Genomic DNA, 18,096 nt, shown 5'->3' with positions numbered 1-18,096 from the left:
AATAAGCTTACTTCCATTCTATTCTATTTAGAACAAAATGAACACATGGTATAGTGTCAAATACAGGGAGAAAGTAGGTAAGTGAATATTTCTTGCTATGCACAAAGACACACACAGAAATATTAACACACTAACACACACACACACACACACACTCCCACACCCACATACTACAGCAAACACATTGAAGAAAAAATGATAGTCATGCTAAGAAACAACCATGTTCAAAGAGATTCCATGAAATAAATACAAATAACTTACTATGGAATCCTGAAAGTTATTATAAAAAAATGAGAAGATAGAAATTTTAAGTGTGACTTCTCTGGTCACCAAATAATGAGAAATGATTTATGAAATCAAAATGTGTTCTAAATATCAGAAAAGGTGGATTGATAACTGTTATCACTACAGCGTTTAATAATGGTTTATGTAACAAGATTATATTTATCTAACATGGTTTTAGTATAGTGTGTTAGAAAATAGAGTTGTTTTTTCTCAAAATGTAAGAAATAAATATATCCTGGGCATTTCCCCTAAGGTATTTAACACATGTTAATTGTAAATTGAAATGCTGTTACTAACTTTGGAACATTACAGGTTCATGTTCAAATACTTGCTAAATATTGCAAGATACTTGTTTCAATGATAACTGCATTTTATGAGATTATATGTTTTAGTGAAGGTAATATTCCATTAATACTGCCCAAAATTTCAGTTTTTGATACTTTATGTGCCTCTGCTGTCACTGACTATCTTCACAATCACAACCTCCAACTAACTCCTACAGTTGTCAGAGAATAGATATGCAACCATATGACACAAAGCTGAACATCCCCTCACTGAAAACTCATCCTTTTCTCACACACTCCCTCTCACCATGCCTGTCTCTTCATTCCATTCCTTCTCCATCTTTTTTCTTAGTCCTCCCTTCCTTTCTTTCATTCTATCTTCCTTTCTACTATCCTTCCAGTTCCTTCTTTTCTTCCCCTTCATGTCTTCCTTCTCCAATCTCCTCCTACATTTTTATTATCTAAGAAAAAGTTAATATGCAGCAAATGCTTAGAGGCTTATTATTGCCAAGTACCATGATGTTAAGCAGACCATCATGCCTCATATCTTATTAAACGCCCAAATTTCTGCTTTATTACAGTTTCTTAAAAAAATACCAATCACAACCTACTGTACACAATTTCATTATGCCACAAATATCAGCTTATCCCTCAAGGTAATAATCCTGACATCATTTGCCACAGAGTCCCTATACCAAAGTGCAGAATTGTACTTCACCTTTATTGGCATCTTTTTTCTCCACCCATGAAATTTTTTTTTTGATAGTTACATGGTCTCATGCTTAATACTTCCTTAACATGTGCAGTTTAGTACTATTTTTTGAAGTGTGATCTCATATATAAGATTTGTATCAAAAACTACTTCCTCATTTTCTTTTGCTTTCCTCATTACCATATCAGGGATTTTAATTCATTAGCAATCCAGTGCTAATCAATCCACTATGCACTATTTGTATTTTTATTATTATTATTATATTATTTTATTATCAGTATTTTCAATATATGTCTTTAGATTTGTAAGTAACCGTAGCATTCCTGAAATGCATCATATATATCACAAAGGCCTCAAACTCATACTAATTCCCTCCTCTGCCTCAAACAATTTTTAAAGTTATTTATATTTATTATCTATGTATGCCTTTTGCTAGAATATACACATGTTCCTGACAAGAGTGCTTCGTGCTCAGGAAGGCAAGAAAAAGCATTAGAATAGGGAACCAAACTTGCATCCTCCAGCAAGAACACCCCTTGCTCTTAAATATAGAAAAATCTCTCCAGAACCTTATTAATGTTTTTAACATGTGTAATATTATTTGTTTCAAACTCAAAATTTTCCTCCCAAATCAGTTTTCTTTTCCCACTTATAATGGCTCCTTGTATGATGACATCTCTTTTCTTGCTCTCATGTATTCCTCAACTAAATTCCTCCTCCCTCATTTTCTCCCCTCGTTTCTGTCTTTGTTCTCCTACCTCTTTCTCCACTTCACCAATTCTCCCAATTTTCTCAGTATACTATTTCTCTTTAGCATTTTTGAGGGACCATGTATTTTTTTCTTAGTGTCCTCCTTGTTTCTCAGTTTAGCTGGCAGTGTGGATTGTAATCTGGTGATCCTTTACTCCATGCCTAAATCCCATATATGACTGAATACATACTATGTTCATCTTTTTGTGACTGGGAAGGGTTCTTCTTTTTCCATCCATTTGCTGTGAACTTCAAGATTTTAATTTTCCTTACAGAGTAGTACTCTATTGTGTTAACATACCACAATATCTTTTTCTACTTTCCTTCAGGGTTCTGGATTTTAAAAATAATGCTGCTCTAAAACTGGATGAACAGATGTTCTTGTCGCTTAGATGTGCATCTTTTGTGTATATGCATAAGAAAAAAAAAACAGTACCCTGGTTCTGGTTGTTGCTGATTGATGAGTTAGTCATGCTGCCAACTTTCTCTCATCCTAAATTATGTGAAAACTCTCTAGATTATCCCTGTGTAGCTTACTGTAAGTACTAATCAATTCTTAGCGGCAAGATATGGTTTAGTATATATAGCAAATTCACATCCTCACTATTGGTAACCTGGGGATTTCCTAACCCATGTTAACATGTAAAATGTTTGAAAATCTTGCTAAACATAAGAATTATGTTATCCCTGTTATTCAATAGAAGGCTGACTTCATATGGGATACGATAGTTGGAAGCCTTTAAAAATTTGGAGTATGATATTACTTGAATTGGTTATGATAAACACAAAAGGGAATGCCTAAAAATTAAAGGAGGTCCAGTATTTCAGGATAGATGTTTGTTAGTTAATCTGAAATAACACAGAATATTGGATAAAGGAATCTTTTCTTATTTAACAGAATTTAAGAAACGTTGTACACAGCATGGAGGGCTCATTTTCGGCTAATGTACAACTTAAAGAAACACAGTCTTTTGTTTTAACACTTCACTACTACTAGAAAAACTAGAAGCCTAATAATAACACAATGATACAGGGATTTGAAAACACCATGTAATCAAAAAAGGTGTTGTTTTCTTGAAAAAGTATGTTTGAAATCCATTTCAGGATATCAATTCTCCTTCCTCAACTATCTTTGTGGAAGGCATAGACAAGCAGAAAACAAAAACAAATAAACAAACGAATAAAACAAAACCAAGATAGTATTTGGTTTAAATAAAGGAAAGAAAGTCACAAAAAGGAAAATATTTATATAAAGTAAAATTGGAAATGAAAACATAAACCCGTTTTCTTATCATTGCTCCCTATTGGCAAATAGATTCCAGGATTTTGGCTCATTGTTAAGCTTCGGATGTCTGCTTCTGTTTCCAAGCATTCCTATATGAAATTTACAGGATAGCATACAATTTAGTTATCAATCTCATTATCAGGAATGGATATTTAAAGTAGCTTCTCCACTTCTACTCAGATTGTTATTGTTTGTCAACCTTGTAGGTCTCTGTACATTTCTCTAGAATTAGTTTCTCTTCACATCTATAATGGCTCCCCTTATTTTCATATATTTTTTCTTGCTCTCGTCTGTTGTTTTCCATTCACTTCCCTTGATTTGCCTTGCCTTGCTTCTGAACCCATACCTGACATTGCAATTTCCCTTCACTTTTATACCTTTCCTTTCCCTTCTCTTCCATTTTCTTCTGTTCTCTTTGTACCCTTCCCTTCCTTTCCCTTCCCTTTGCTTCGATTGCATTGAAGTGCATTTCCAAGCCTTTCCTTGTCTTTCCTTTGCATTCCCACCCAATCCCTGTCTTTCCCTTCCTTTGCTTCCTCTTGCCTTGCATAACTTTTACTCGCCCATCCTTTTTACACGTTGTGTTCCTTGCCTTGCATTGCCTTTTTACTTGCCTTCTCCTTCCTTTTCTTGCCTTCACTTTCCATACCTACCCTTCCCTTTTCTTGCTTTGCCTTATTTTTTAAGGAATTCTCCAAAACTGTGCACACAAAGATTTTTATTTTAAAAAATGAGATATCCAGTGATGGGAGATGTCATTCTGTATATGTTCCTCATACTGGTTAATGAATAAAGCACTGTTGGCCAATAGGAAAACTAGGTAGGCAGACTAGGAGATGAGGAGGAAAGAGGAAGTAGTAAGAAGGAGTCAAGATGCAGAGTCTGAAAAAGAAAAACTGCCAGTTGCCTCTCCCTGGTAAGACCACATGGAAATAAATAGAAATAGGTTAATAATTAAGCCAAAGCTAGCTGATACGAAACTAGTACCTGGCCAACAGCATAATATCAAATACAGAGTTTCTGTGTGTTAATTGGGGCTGGCACGGCAGTGGAACAATACTACCGAGGGGAGGAAAAACCCTACTCCTTACAATCCAGGTATTCCTGTGAGCAGAATGCTTCTAGTGATAGTGATATCTTTGTCTTCACAAATGTATTTATATGTAAAATATATAAAGCACTATATAAATAATTATTAAGAAGTTGTTAAGAATACATCAATTCTGAAACTTTAGACAAGTTTTTGATGTGACAGTCATGAGTAAAGAAGGAGGCTACTCAGTTTTAGCTGAAATGTCCTTTCTTTTTTAGCATTATTTCTGGATGTCCAGGGTTTCCATGAGGGAGGTTTGCCTCCAGTTTTCACTGAAATTTGGACTACCTCATCAATCCTCACATGGAGGGCAGGTTGTGTGCTTAGGTCTAAAAACCCGGTGGCAAGTGGCTGTGGAATGAATCCATCTGTCTGGCAAAAGGGAAGAAAGACAAGGGAGACAGAGGGAGGAGGTGGGTGTGAACAGTGAGAATAAGATTAATCAAGTTCTGTGGGAGGGAAGGCATTTGGAGGGGTGCACCTGGAACAAGGGAGACACTATTATTCACAGCTTCTGCCTAAGGAACACAGTAAAGTGACAGACTATCACACAGAGGAGTCTGAGAAAATGCAGCCAACTTGGAACAAGCAGAGCTTGAAAAGTGGTCCAGGAACAATTCACACTGAGCTGAAGCCACTGAGGTACCACAATACCTAGGAGAGCCATCTTTGGAAAGCCACACTTTTTCTTCTGCCTTCCATCTTCTTGCAAAACTGTAACTAGAAAACATTTAAAAATGGGTGCCTAAGGTATGAGCCTAGCGTCCCCATCTACAGGTTTGATGTGTGGAAGCTACCAACACAGCATGATACATAAACAAATTTCAGGCAACAGAAATACAAATAGACATTTATTCTCCAAAGATTGCCTAACATAGATGGCATCTTTGACTCATGACACTATTTAGACATCGGCTAATATCAACACAGGAGCAAAGGTAAAGTGCCAAATTGTCGGTATTATCTTTCAAGTTGAACTCTGAGTTAATAAATAGGCATAGACATAGAAAGACATGCTTCTGCCAATAAATGTTCCTATTCTCAAAAATTAACACAACAAATAAAATTTAGGTATTGAAAATGATTGAGGACATAGCCCCCAAAGAATTTACACTTTATGATATAACAGCTAAGTCTTGTGAGAATTATGCCAGCTTGTTCTCTCCCTTAGAGCATTCCAGGCTCCACTGCCAGTGGAACTGCAAGAAATAATCTTGCCCTTCTTGGCTTAGCAGGCAGTGATTACATTGTTGTAGGTTGAGATATGTTCCATGTAACACACCCTCCAGATGACTTCATCTGCGTTGCTTTTCTTCAAGAAAAAAACATAAATAATGGCACAATAAACAATTGTTTCTTATTACAGAGAAGGCACAATATCAGTAGAACTACTGGAATTTTATTCTTTAAGGCAACCTTGACATTCTAGACTCTATGCCATCCTTTCAGATGGGAACAAAACATGGTCAAAAAAAAAAAAAAGTGGACTTGTGGCTTTGACTTTAGTGAGATAAAAACCAAAGAGCTAGAAACAAAAGAAAAATGCTGATCACTTTTTTTCATGCAGTCTGAATAACTAATTCGTTTTTGTTTTTTCTGAAGTTTCTTTTGAATATACTGTTGAAGTACATTTTTCAATGCTTTCTCATGTTGGGACAATTAGAATATGAAGACTATTCTAGTTTCTAAAAGACAGAATTCTTTTGTGTAGAAACAAGGTAATGTGACCATAATCAGTACTCACTCATTTTTCAAATGGACATTTAACGATCAGAAGTCAGGTGTATTTTACATTTCAAGAGGCCACAAAATTTCTCAAAAGGAAGTACTCACCTTAATCAGTTTGCAACATGGTATGGAAAGTAGAACAAGCTCACAGATATCTCTAATAGGAAATTAGAAGGTGGATACTAAAATATTTAAGTATATTAATCAGGAGGCTCCCAAGGGTGTACATTGCATTTTGCCTTGTAGATGGGTATGACTTGAAATTCATCCAGTTCAGAAAAGTGATTTTATCTAAGTCACACATAAAAACCAAAATTAAGGAGCCTGTTGGGTTGAAAATGTTTTTGTTTTAATTTATTATTTTACATGTCGACCCCTGTTCCGTCTCCCTCCCTTCCACCCTCCCTCCCTCTCTCTCTCACTTTTGCCCTCTCTGCTCTCTCACCTGCAACCTAACCACCCTCCCTCCCATCCCCCACCTGAATTCCATTACCAAGTCCATTTAAATGAAAACAAACATTTATAGAAAATATTTGGGAATTTGGGTGTAATTTTTTCCAAAGTACTTCCTGCTGGTAAGAGGCACTGTCATGGGGGATTCTAAAAAGATGCAGAAATCCTGGCTGTAGGCTCGAAGGCTGCTTTGTCTAGCTGTTTTGAATGTAGGATCACATCATACTCTGTTTCAGGTGGTTTGGCGTGATCAAACCACATTAGTATGGAAGGAATCCACTGCTTTTCATTTTCTGTGGAAACAAAAATAGAAATCCTTTTTCCCCATAACATGTCCTTGAAGTTAAATTTTTGAGTCCAAGCATTGTTTTTATTTAATTTCTTCTTGTACATTTTGATCCCAGTTCCCTCTCCCTCCCTCCCTCCCTCCCTCTCCCTCTCACTACATCCTTCCCTCCCTCAATCCCTCCCTTTTACCCTCTATGCCCTCTTACATACACCCTAAGCACCCTCCCTTCCCATCCACCCACCCCAATTCCATATGTAGAGGAAAGCCACCCAGTTGGGGTCATGTAGATCTTACAGGTCATGTGATGTAGGGCTAGTATCTGTGTTCTCTTAATTCTTGCAGAACAACTATCCAGGACCTCTGGCCATAAGGGATTCCATGGAGAAGTCAGATTTAATTTTGATAGGTCTGCTTAATATGTTACCTGTCCTTTTCCTTCAGAGCTCTTAATATTATTTCTGTGTATTTAGCGATGTATAATCTCCCTTTTTATGTTAGTCTCTTGGTATGAGCAGGGCAAATTTCAAATTATTTTGCCAAGTAGCTGTTATGATCACATACCTGTCACAGATTTTTTCATCTTTATATTCTAAACAAACTCACCCATCTGTGATTATATATATATATATATATATATATATATATATATATATATATATGTCATAAATCTCATTATCAGGAAAGGGCACTTAAGGCGGACTTTCTGCTATTGATCACATTGTTAGTTGGGGTTATCCTTGTAAATGTGTACATAGTCAAACATATTTAGATTTTAGACATAGAGCAAAGGATTGCCTGGCTAAAATTCAAACTGACAGAAAAGCTAAGAAACAAGCACCACCTTAAGAGAACATGCATGGTACCCCGGAGAAGGGGAAAGGGGCAGGATCTCCCAAGAAAATTGCCAAAATAGGGTGAGGGAAGAGGGTATTAGGCGAAATACAAGGGGACAAGATGATGTGACAGGAGGGCATGATTGAGAAGGCAAATGAAGTCAAGGAAAAGATTGTAGGTGATCATGAAAAGAAATACAATATTAGATGGAACCATTAAAGGTATAAATAGCTACTTGGCACTAGGCAACTATACAGAGATGTAAAATGATGTCTGCTAACAAAGATACATGGAAGAAAGGCACAAAGAAGATAGGTATATAAGAAATAAAATTAAAAAATGAAAAATGTGATATTATATTTAGAGGTAGGGGTTTGCATTGCAGCATTAAAACCCTAAAAAATTATAATTTAGTTTAAAAACAAATAGTTCTATGCCCGGGGAATATTTTTGCCAAACAGCCTCCCTGACTTTAAGCTGTACCTAATGCTATTGTAGAAACCTCTTATGGTTTCACATGTAAATTTTGGAAATCCTACACTTGATTTATAAGCTTCTATTTATATTATCATAGGTTTACACTATAATATTGGTACAATTTTATAGTAGTGAAGAGAATTACCAGAGGTGATTGGGAACTGTTGAACTTGGCAAAACAAACATCAAATAATTTTAATATTTGTATCTCACAAAACAGATATTTTGAGGAAAAAATAAAATCCATATACACAGGAAAGTATAGCAGGGATATTTTAAATTTTTAGAGCACATGAGTTCAAATAGGTTGAACAACTACCAGTGTATAGAAAGACAACTCAAAGATCAGTACCTATCAAGTCTAGAAATGGTTTAAAATCTTTAGAAAACCTCTGGTTTACCAGTGTCATAATTCTCCCATACGCATTTTCAAATGCCAGATTTCTTCACTAAAGTATGGGAATTATCCTAAAATCATCATTTAGCACCCATCCTAGCCTATGCCTAACTGGGTATAAGGCTAAAGCTCAGAACTAAAGTCCTCACTGTCCCTACAATGGGAAGTTACACCATGAAAAGTGTCACCACATCCAAAGGAACTCTGTATAAAATCTTTAGATGTTTTATTTCCTAACATGTCTTCCAACATTTATACTCCTGGTTTTATGCTTTCCAACAAATCTCATGTATTTTGAGGTGTGACATTTGGTATTATTTGAATTCCAAATGTGAGGATAGACTTCCAACTAAATTTTATGATTAAATAAAATATAAGTGAAGCAAGGTACCAAGGCCAAATACATCATGTGATGGAACCCAAAGATTTTAATAGGTTAGTTTAATTCTCCATTGACAAGACATTTACCATCAAAAGTCTGTAATAATTTACTTCACAGACTACATGTAGTGAGGTGTGTTACCCATGACTTATGAAATGGTATAAGCTGAACCTTCGTGTCAACAGTTAAGCCCGTAGCTTAATTTGGCTGATCTCCTAATCAATAACCTGCCTATAAAGTTTTTACAGAACCTCTCAACATAATACAATACATCCAAAGAAAACACTACATAAAATTTTTTCCCTTTTTTTTTTCTTTGGCTCTTGGTATGAGAATTCCAAATTCCATCTTGTTTTACCAATTAGCTTTTATGGTCCCACACCATGTCACATTATATTTCATCTTTATATTGTAACCTAACTCACCCACCTGTGATAAATAAAATATTTACCCGAGAATAATGACACTGACCTGTGCAAGTTGAAAATATTTTTATTTCTTTTACCTCTTAGCTACCTACTGTGGCTGAGTACAGCAAAGATGTAAGTGAAATTGTCAGTATGCTAATTATAATTGAATGATGATTATTCTGACATAGTTCATGGATTCCAGATGTCATACATGCCAAACTCATACAAGACCACCCATACTTTTGTCTCATCCAACATAATTTTAATCAAAAACAAAATTCTAAACATGCTATGTCATTCTACTCTGATTTCCTACAAAAACCAACCTATAGGCTTCAAGTTTCTCATATTTACCTATGCACAAGCTTCCTCATCATTGGTCATATAAGAATAGAAAAGTCTGCTCACACGTTAAGATGTCTCTCCTATCTGATACTGGAATTATAACTTGGGTTAAACTGGGCTTGTGATGAGAATTGTGACTATACATGGATACATGGACTTCAGGATAAACTGTTTTTATCTTTGTTGTTTAGGGTGTAGTGGATGTGGTGTCCCACATTAACTAAGAATGTGAGTCACTCTGTGATATTTATTAAAGATTTCCATTGTTTTTCTTCCTCTGTATGGAACAAAAACTAATGTATCCTTGTTATTTTATGAGATTTCTTGAGCCAGATATGTCATACATATTCTTTAATATTATGCTATCCAATGATCCACATTTTATTATGTACTCTCTTCCCAAAGATTATAGGTATTTTATGAGATACAATGGCTGGAAATGTTTATAATTCTTTACCTTGATATTTCTTCATTTTTTTTTTTGATCAGCTTGGAAGCGTTGTTCCAAAATTATTATTGAATAAGCTGTGGCCTTGTTGATATCATTGGAATTTTGTCATACCTTGCAATGCGCTTGTTTCTGTAGTCTTTGCTCCTGAAGATCCTGTGGTCCTTCGGCCACAGCCAGTGCCATCTCATCCCAGCCACCTTACATCCTTCTACATGATTTTGGCAACATGTTTGAATGTGATCATGTCACCTTGACAAGAATTTTGATCATTTGGTTATTAATTATTGAATTATTAAAATCTGTGGTCATGGCTTCCTTTTTGAGTCAAGTCTGGTTGGGCTCCTGGGCCTTGATATTGTGACACCACGCCATTCTTTAATTATGTAATAAATTAGTTAAACAATTGATATTTGCATACTCAATTATCACTAGGGTTTGGAACCACATCACTTTGTTTGATCTTTGACTTCATCCTTACCTGCCTCTGCCATGACATTCCCTCCTGTAGTCATCTGCCCTCCACAATTTTTACCACCACCCAACCACTATAATGCACCAATAGATCAAATTTCTATTCCCAGAGTGTTTCATGTGTTCTACTTAATGTCCTCATTGCTACTTTAGTATCCTGGAGCTATGGAATAAAGTCTAGTTATCCATTGCTTTATATTTAATATCATCATATGATTGAATACATACCTTGTTTGTCTTTCTTAGTCTTTGTCACATCACTCAGGATGGTTTTGTCTAGTTCCATTCATTTTTACAAGAGAGTAGTATCACATTGTGTAAATGTACAATATTGTCCTTATCCATTTTACTATAGAAGGGCATGCATGTTGTTACCATTTTTAGGTTATTATGAATAATTGTGCAATGAACAGTGTTGAGTAAATGTTCTCATGGTATTATTAAGCACCATTTTGGAAATGCCTAAGATATGTTTTGTGATATCTTTATTTAGATTGATTCACAATTATCTTAGAAAACATCATCTTGATTTGCAAAATTGCAGAAGAAGGGGATGAGGGTTACCCTGGATCCTCATCCTTTCCAACATAAGCTGGCTTCAGTGTTTTTGATCTTAGCCATTCTGACAGGTGTAATATGGTATCTCTGATTCATTTTAATTGGAAATGTCTTAATTATTAACGATGTAGAAGAGTACCTTAAACATTTTTTGTGTGTTTGAGATTATTCTGGAGGGAATTTTCTTGCAATGTCTGTAACCAATTTTCTTTTGGGTCATTTTGTGCTTTCATATCCAGTTTGTTGAATTAAAACATTTTGACGATCGGCCCTCTAGCACATGTGCAGTTGAAGATATTTTCCCATTTTGTAAGATCTCAGTTTATTATTTACAGTGTCCCCTACCATAAACAGGCTTTTAAGGTTCAGGAGGTTGTTATTGATTGTTTCTTTCAGGATCTGTGATTCTGAGCTATTACATTTAGGAATTGGTCTATTATGTCAGTCTTTTTCAGGCTACATCCCAATTATTCTTCTTTCTGATTCAATGAAGCTGCACTTATGTTAAGATCCTTGATTCACTTGGAGTTGAGTATTGTCCATATCAATACATATGGATATATTTTCAATATTCTATATGTTAACATCCACTTATGCCATAAGCATTCATTGTAGACCTTCTGTGTTGTAATATTTTGTCATTTTTGTCATACTCTTTTGTTCATGGGTGTTCATAGATATGTGGATTGATATCAATGTATTCAATTACATTTCATAGACCCACCTGTCAGTTGGTAAATGATATCTATCCAGAAAATTTTTCATTTCCAATAAATTTTCGAATTGATAACATACAGGTTTCAAACTATGACCTAAATTTTCTCTGTATTTCCTCAGTTCCAAATATTATTTCCCTTTTAATTTCTGATTTTCTTAAATTTCATGTACTCCTTATTTCTGTAGGTGAGTTTGGATGAAGAATTATCTATCTTGTTGATTTTCTCATTGAACTGTCTACATGTTCCATTATTTTTATATAGCTTACCTTGTTTCTCCTATGGAGACAACAAAATTTTCTGTGCCAAAACTCAATGGATATAGTACATATCAACTATTCCAGCCCTAAAGAAAGGTCTGAAATGGAAACTCCAAACCAAGGTAGTTAAGTGCACCAACAAATACATAGAAATAGATAATCCCAATTCACCAATGTCCAAAAGAAATATTGGGGAAACCCACCAAAATCAAATATAAAAATAAACAAGAATTAACAATCATTGTCATATAATGACCCTCAATATTAATGATCTTAACATGCCTATAAAAAGACACAGGTCAACAGAGAGGATACAAATAAGGAATTCTGCTGCATGTAATACATACACCTCAACCTCAAAGACAGAAGTTATGTCAGAATTACAGTTTGGGAAAATATTTTCCAAACAAGTGAACAGAAGGAAAAAGTGGTTGTAGCAATTCTAATACGTAACAAATTATACTTTAAATTAAAATCCATACAGACATGAAGCAACACATCACCTAATGTCTTACTTCTGTACATCAATGCTATAAATACAAAGAAACCCACATTTATAAAAGAAAAACTATTAAAACTCAAATAGCATATACAATCACACACTTATAGGGGGAGATTTCAACACCACACTCTCAAGTCTAGAAAGGTTCACAAGACAGAAACTTAACACAGAAACCAAAAACGACAAAACTGAGGTTAATAGACATTTATAATACATTCCATCCAAACACAACTATCGACCTTCTTCTCATCTACAGATGCATCCTTGTCAAAAACAAAATACTCAGCAATATTGAGAATCCCAATACGTACAAAACTTTGAAAAAGCCCATGTTATCTTATCAGACGACCATGCTTTAATGTTGGAATTTAACAGAAATTGCACAAATCCTATGTAGAAAAGGAAAGTGACAATGACTGATGGCACCATTTTTGAGTTAAGGAAGAAATACATTAAGAAATTAAAGACATTATAATTATGGGACACTTTCAAAGCCATATTATGAGGAAAGTTCTTAGCACTAAGTGCCACATGAAAAAACTGGAGAATAGTCACATTAGTGAATTAACAGAATATTTGAAAACTCTAGAACATATTGAAGCATACTCACCCATGAAGTCTATATGTAAGTAAATAATCAAATTGAGTGCTGAAACCAATAAAGTAAAAAAATTAACTTTGTAATCCTCTCTTGGATAATTTGTATAGGTTTTAAAAGTGAAATTATATTTTTCCTACTATGTAGACTTCTCTTCATGTATATTTTGTTTTGTGCACAAATGTAAATTATCTTTACAATATTGTGTGTATTTTTCTACTTATGAGTAAGTTCATTTGAATAGGGATACAATTTCTATTTCCATCATTTTGCACTGTACATTTCTTACTTTGGTAAAGATATATCAGGTCTATTTATAATAAAGAGATTAACACATATGTGTATATATTTACAGGTTTGATGTCATTGTCTTCAATCTGCATCTCTGTGTATGTGTAGGAAGCTTCACTTAGTAAGTCATTTATGTTTATGTTTATTGCATATTTTAATTTCCTAATGGATTTATCTAATTATATTATTTATTTTTCAATATAGTAAGAGGTATACCCAACATAGATATTTCATCTTCATGAACTTCAAAGACCTACATACTATGGCATTAAAATGAATTAATAATTTCTTAATCTTTTGACATGAGACACAATTAATCTGACTCCACCTAGCTGTTCCTGAGAATGTATAGATGCTAATGTGCTACATTTGGAGGTTATTTCCTTAGCAATACTGTCCATTATTGAAAAGAACTGTCTCTGTCTCACCTGCCAACATCAGGCTTGCTATCCTAACTGGGATAGCAGGAGATAAACAGAGATATCTGACTATTGTCAAGTCAGAATAGCATAATTTTTCAAACTTTTCTCCTCCTAATATGGTCTGGAAGATTCTCTAGGCCATAGGCGAATTTTGTTGTCTTCACATTACTGTGACTTCTGAGGTGTATCCCCAGGTAATCTGCTTTTTTCTGCAACGTTTTGCAAAAATCACCTGCTTGCAATTCCTGTTTACCTGAGTAATGCTGTTTACATTCTCAGGACATTGATGATTATTAAGACAAAGTACAACTATTTTCCTCATTTAACTTAGCTAGAGCATATTATGTATGATTTAGGTTTTCTAGAATAGGATAGCTCTTACAGTAATCTCTGCCATATAATATTACACATTTACAGGACATTTAGGAGTGTGTCTAGCTTTATATTGTTCTTACTGTCTGTGTCTAAATTTATATGTTTACATCTGTCATTCTTTTGAACTATACTTGACATTTGTTATTATTGTATATAGTTTATTTATCATTATTAAAACTCACTTATTTAGACAAGAGGGTGAAATGTAGAGGCATCTAATGTGCCACTGAAATTGTGGTCATGGCACATCCTAGTGCCATGGTTTTGGATGTGAAGAAGTAATTCCATATAAGGAATAAGGGCTGGCTCACACTCTGGGGTTGTGGTGAGAGAATCAGAAGAACAGAGACTGCATATTCTGAAGCAGTAATACTGCACTTGTTGTTTGTTATCATTTCTGTAAGTTACTCCCTAATAAAACCTTCTTTCATTTATTCTGGTTCCTGTCTTCATTTCCATCATCAATATAACTCAGAATGTATCCAGTTTTCCAATGTGTTGTTGACAATGCCCATTAAAGCTTTTAAATACCTTTAGAATGTTGCGAGGCTACCAATTAAATGAAAATCACAACCTACATCAAACTCACTCTAGTAAAAATAATGCTTTAAAATATTGATGAGTACTAAGAAAATGGAGAATTCACACTTTTTTTAAAAGACGCTGAGTCCTTAAGTGCCATAGACAATCGTTTTCCTTCTTGTGGAAAAAAATTCTGCCCACAAAAGACATGGAAGAAGTTCTTCTTCACATATTATATTAAGTGATATTAGATACAATTAGGTTGGTTAACAGTTTCAATTGTTTGGAAATGCCTAATTCTTTTGTAATAGACTCATTAGGAAAGTCAACTTCATTGTAGCTTATATTTAAAGTTGTGCCACATATGTTATGATAATAAAATAATCAATTCCAAAACTTCATCTCTGTTGAACCCCTGTTACTTGTGTCCATGATATGGGCAGGATAATTTCTATCACAGTTGCCAGACAACATTTGTCATGCACTTTTTATTTCACAATCTAATACACTCATTCATGACCCCAGAGTATATACCAATGAACTTAGCCAAAAGGCACAATTTTCTCTCTGACTTGAACAAAATTTACTAATGCAGCCTCTAAGTTACCTTTTACGGCTTAAGTTTAATTTTAAATAAAAAATGAAAAAATAAACTACATTTCTTTTTAAAAAGATATTTTTTGAGAAGAAATGCAAAATGAAGGAAGGAAAGTAGAAAGAATATAGACAAAAGAAAAGAAGGGAAGAAGAAAGGAAAAAAGAAAGTATGTAAGAAAACAGGAAGAGAAACTAAAGAAGGGAAGAAAGTAAAGATTAAAAAGAGAATTTAAAAAAGATCATTATGATTGAATAATATTAAATATTAAAAGTTAAGGGGTTTAAGGTGATTTGCTAAAGATGGTATAAAAGAAGAAGCAATGAAGACTAAAAGAAAATTGAAGCTAGAAGAGTAAACTAAAGGATAATACTTATTTTTTAGGGATGATGTAATGAATGTATTTTAGATTATAGAACAATAATTACTGACAAAGTGGCAACCAATATGAGAAAGAATAGACATGAACAATTGTTCTATATATTCTTGTTATGTTATAATATAATTAATCTAAAATGTTGTAAATCATATAATAAATTGTCTTATTCCACTGAGAAGACCAGTTTATTCCACACTCAGAAACCTTGAGTTTCTTAACAGAAATGGATGGTGAAAGTCCACAAATCATGGGGAAATAATATAATTATAGTATAATTAAACAGTGGGAAAATAAATAGAAAACACTAAGAGGAGCAAATATGTCCCCTTTCTTTACGGGGACTGACAGAATAGCAGGGATATGTTGTGTCCCCTGGACATGTGATTTGATTTGCTTTAAAGAGGCAAGGATCAACTAGGACAATGAGTCTGTCTCTATAATCACAAAACTTCTTCCTGATACTTTGGTTCAACAGCCATCTTTCCCCTAATGAATATTCAGCGATTTATATTAAGTATAATACTATTTCACAATGACTATGGATTCTTATTAGCTAACTCTGTCTTAATTACTAAACCATTTATATTAATCTTTGCATTTAATGTGGTTTATCTGAATGGAGAAAGTTCCAGTGACCTGTTATTTCTATCATGTACTACATGGCACTACCTATCTGCCAACAACTCCCAGAATCTTCCCACACTATTTTTCTAAGTGACCAATAATAGAAATACGTGTACAGAAGACATCTCCCTCATCTTCGCTTTTTTGTCTTAATAAAATGATGTTTCCACATTGACACAGTCAAATTACATGTAAAAATACAATTATCAAGTAAGAATGGTGGTTAGAATAGTTAGAACATTTGGCAAGATTTAAAGAAATAATCATTTATCTTTTTGTGATTCTCAATTTTATATGGGCTATTTTCATAAGTGAGAAAAATTATAACCATCATAATCTGTCTTCAAATATATCAAAGATGATTGAGGAGAATATGCAAACTCTAGAGTTGATAGAAAAATCATCCTACCTAGAGAGTTAAGCAAAGTTCTTCTGCAATTTTGGGGCATCCACTTTCAATCTATAGGCCTAGTGTGTCTATCCACTTAGAAAAGCAGGAAATTCGAAGATGTCTATCTATTTTGAATGTTTTTAAGTTATTTTTCTGTCTCCTGTAGAATGTATGGCAGACACTTCCATGAAGACAAAACCTTGTACCAGTGACTAATATTGTTTCAGCAGTCACTGCATTTCCATTTTATAAGCATACAGGCATGAAGTCCAGCTAAGAACAATTTCTTGCACAAATGTCTATTTCTGTAATGTTACAGAAAAACTCCTTAACAAGGTTCTTCTTCCTCTCTGAAGTAATTCATGGTAACTGACCAGTTGTGTCTCAGTGTTATGAAAAGTGGTAAGATATTGTAAATGGCATATCCTGTATGTCTTTGAAAGGTTTGACCAATATATCAGAAATGAAAAATGGGACAAAGCAAATACAGAGAAATTTCAGTTCATATTTTGAAAACCCTTACTATACAAAATTAAAAAACTGAAATGAAATGGACAATTGTCTGCATAGCCATCACTAAGCAAAATTAAATCAAGGACAGATAAACAACTTAAATAGAACTATACCCCATAATAAAATAGAAGAAGCCAACAAAACACCCCCCAAAACGTACAGTGACAGATGGCTTCAGTGAAGGATTCACCAGATATTCAAAGAAGAGCTAATACCAATACTCCTTAAATTACCCTATAGAAGAGAATCAGAGGGTTCATTACCAAACTCTTTTTATGAGGCTACAAATACCTTGGTATCCAAGCCACACAAAGACACAAATAAGAAAGAGAACTACAGACAAATGTCCCTCATTAACTTCAATGCAAAAGTACTGAATATAATACTGGTACATATAATCAAAGAAAACATCACAGAAATCATCCTACATGACCAAGCAGGCTTCAGTTCAGAGATGCAGGGATGGATCAATATAGGAAAATCTAACAATGTGGTCCACCATATAAACAATCTGAAAAAGAAAAACCACATGAACATTTCAGTAGATGCTGAAAAACCTTTGACAAAATTCAAAACTCTTTCATGATAAAGTCTTGGAGAGATCAGGGATAACAGGAACATACCTAAACATAATGAAAGCAATATACATTAAACAGCCAACATAAAATGAATGGAGATGAGTATAAGATTATTCCTTTTACATA

The sequence above is a fragment of the Phodopus roborovskii genome, unplaced genomic scaffold (genome assembly GCF_943737965.1).
Source record: "Phodopus roborovskii unplaced genomic scaffold, PHOROB, whole genome shotgun sequence".
NCBI lineage: Eukaryota > Metazoa > Chordata > Mammalia > Rodentia > Cricetidae > Phodopus > Phodopus roborovskii.
This window is presented reverse-complemented; position numbering follows the sequence as displayed.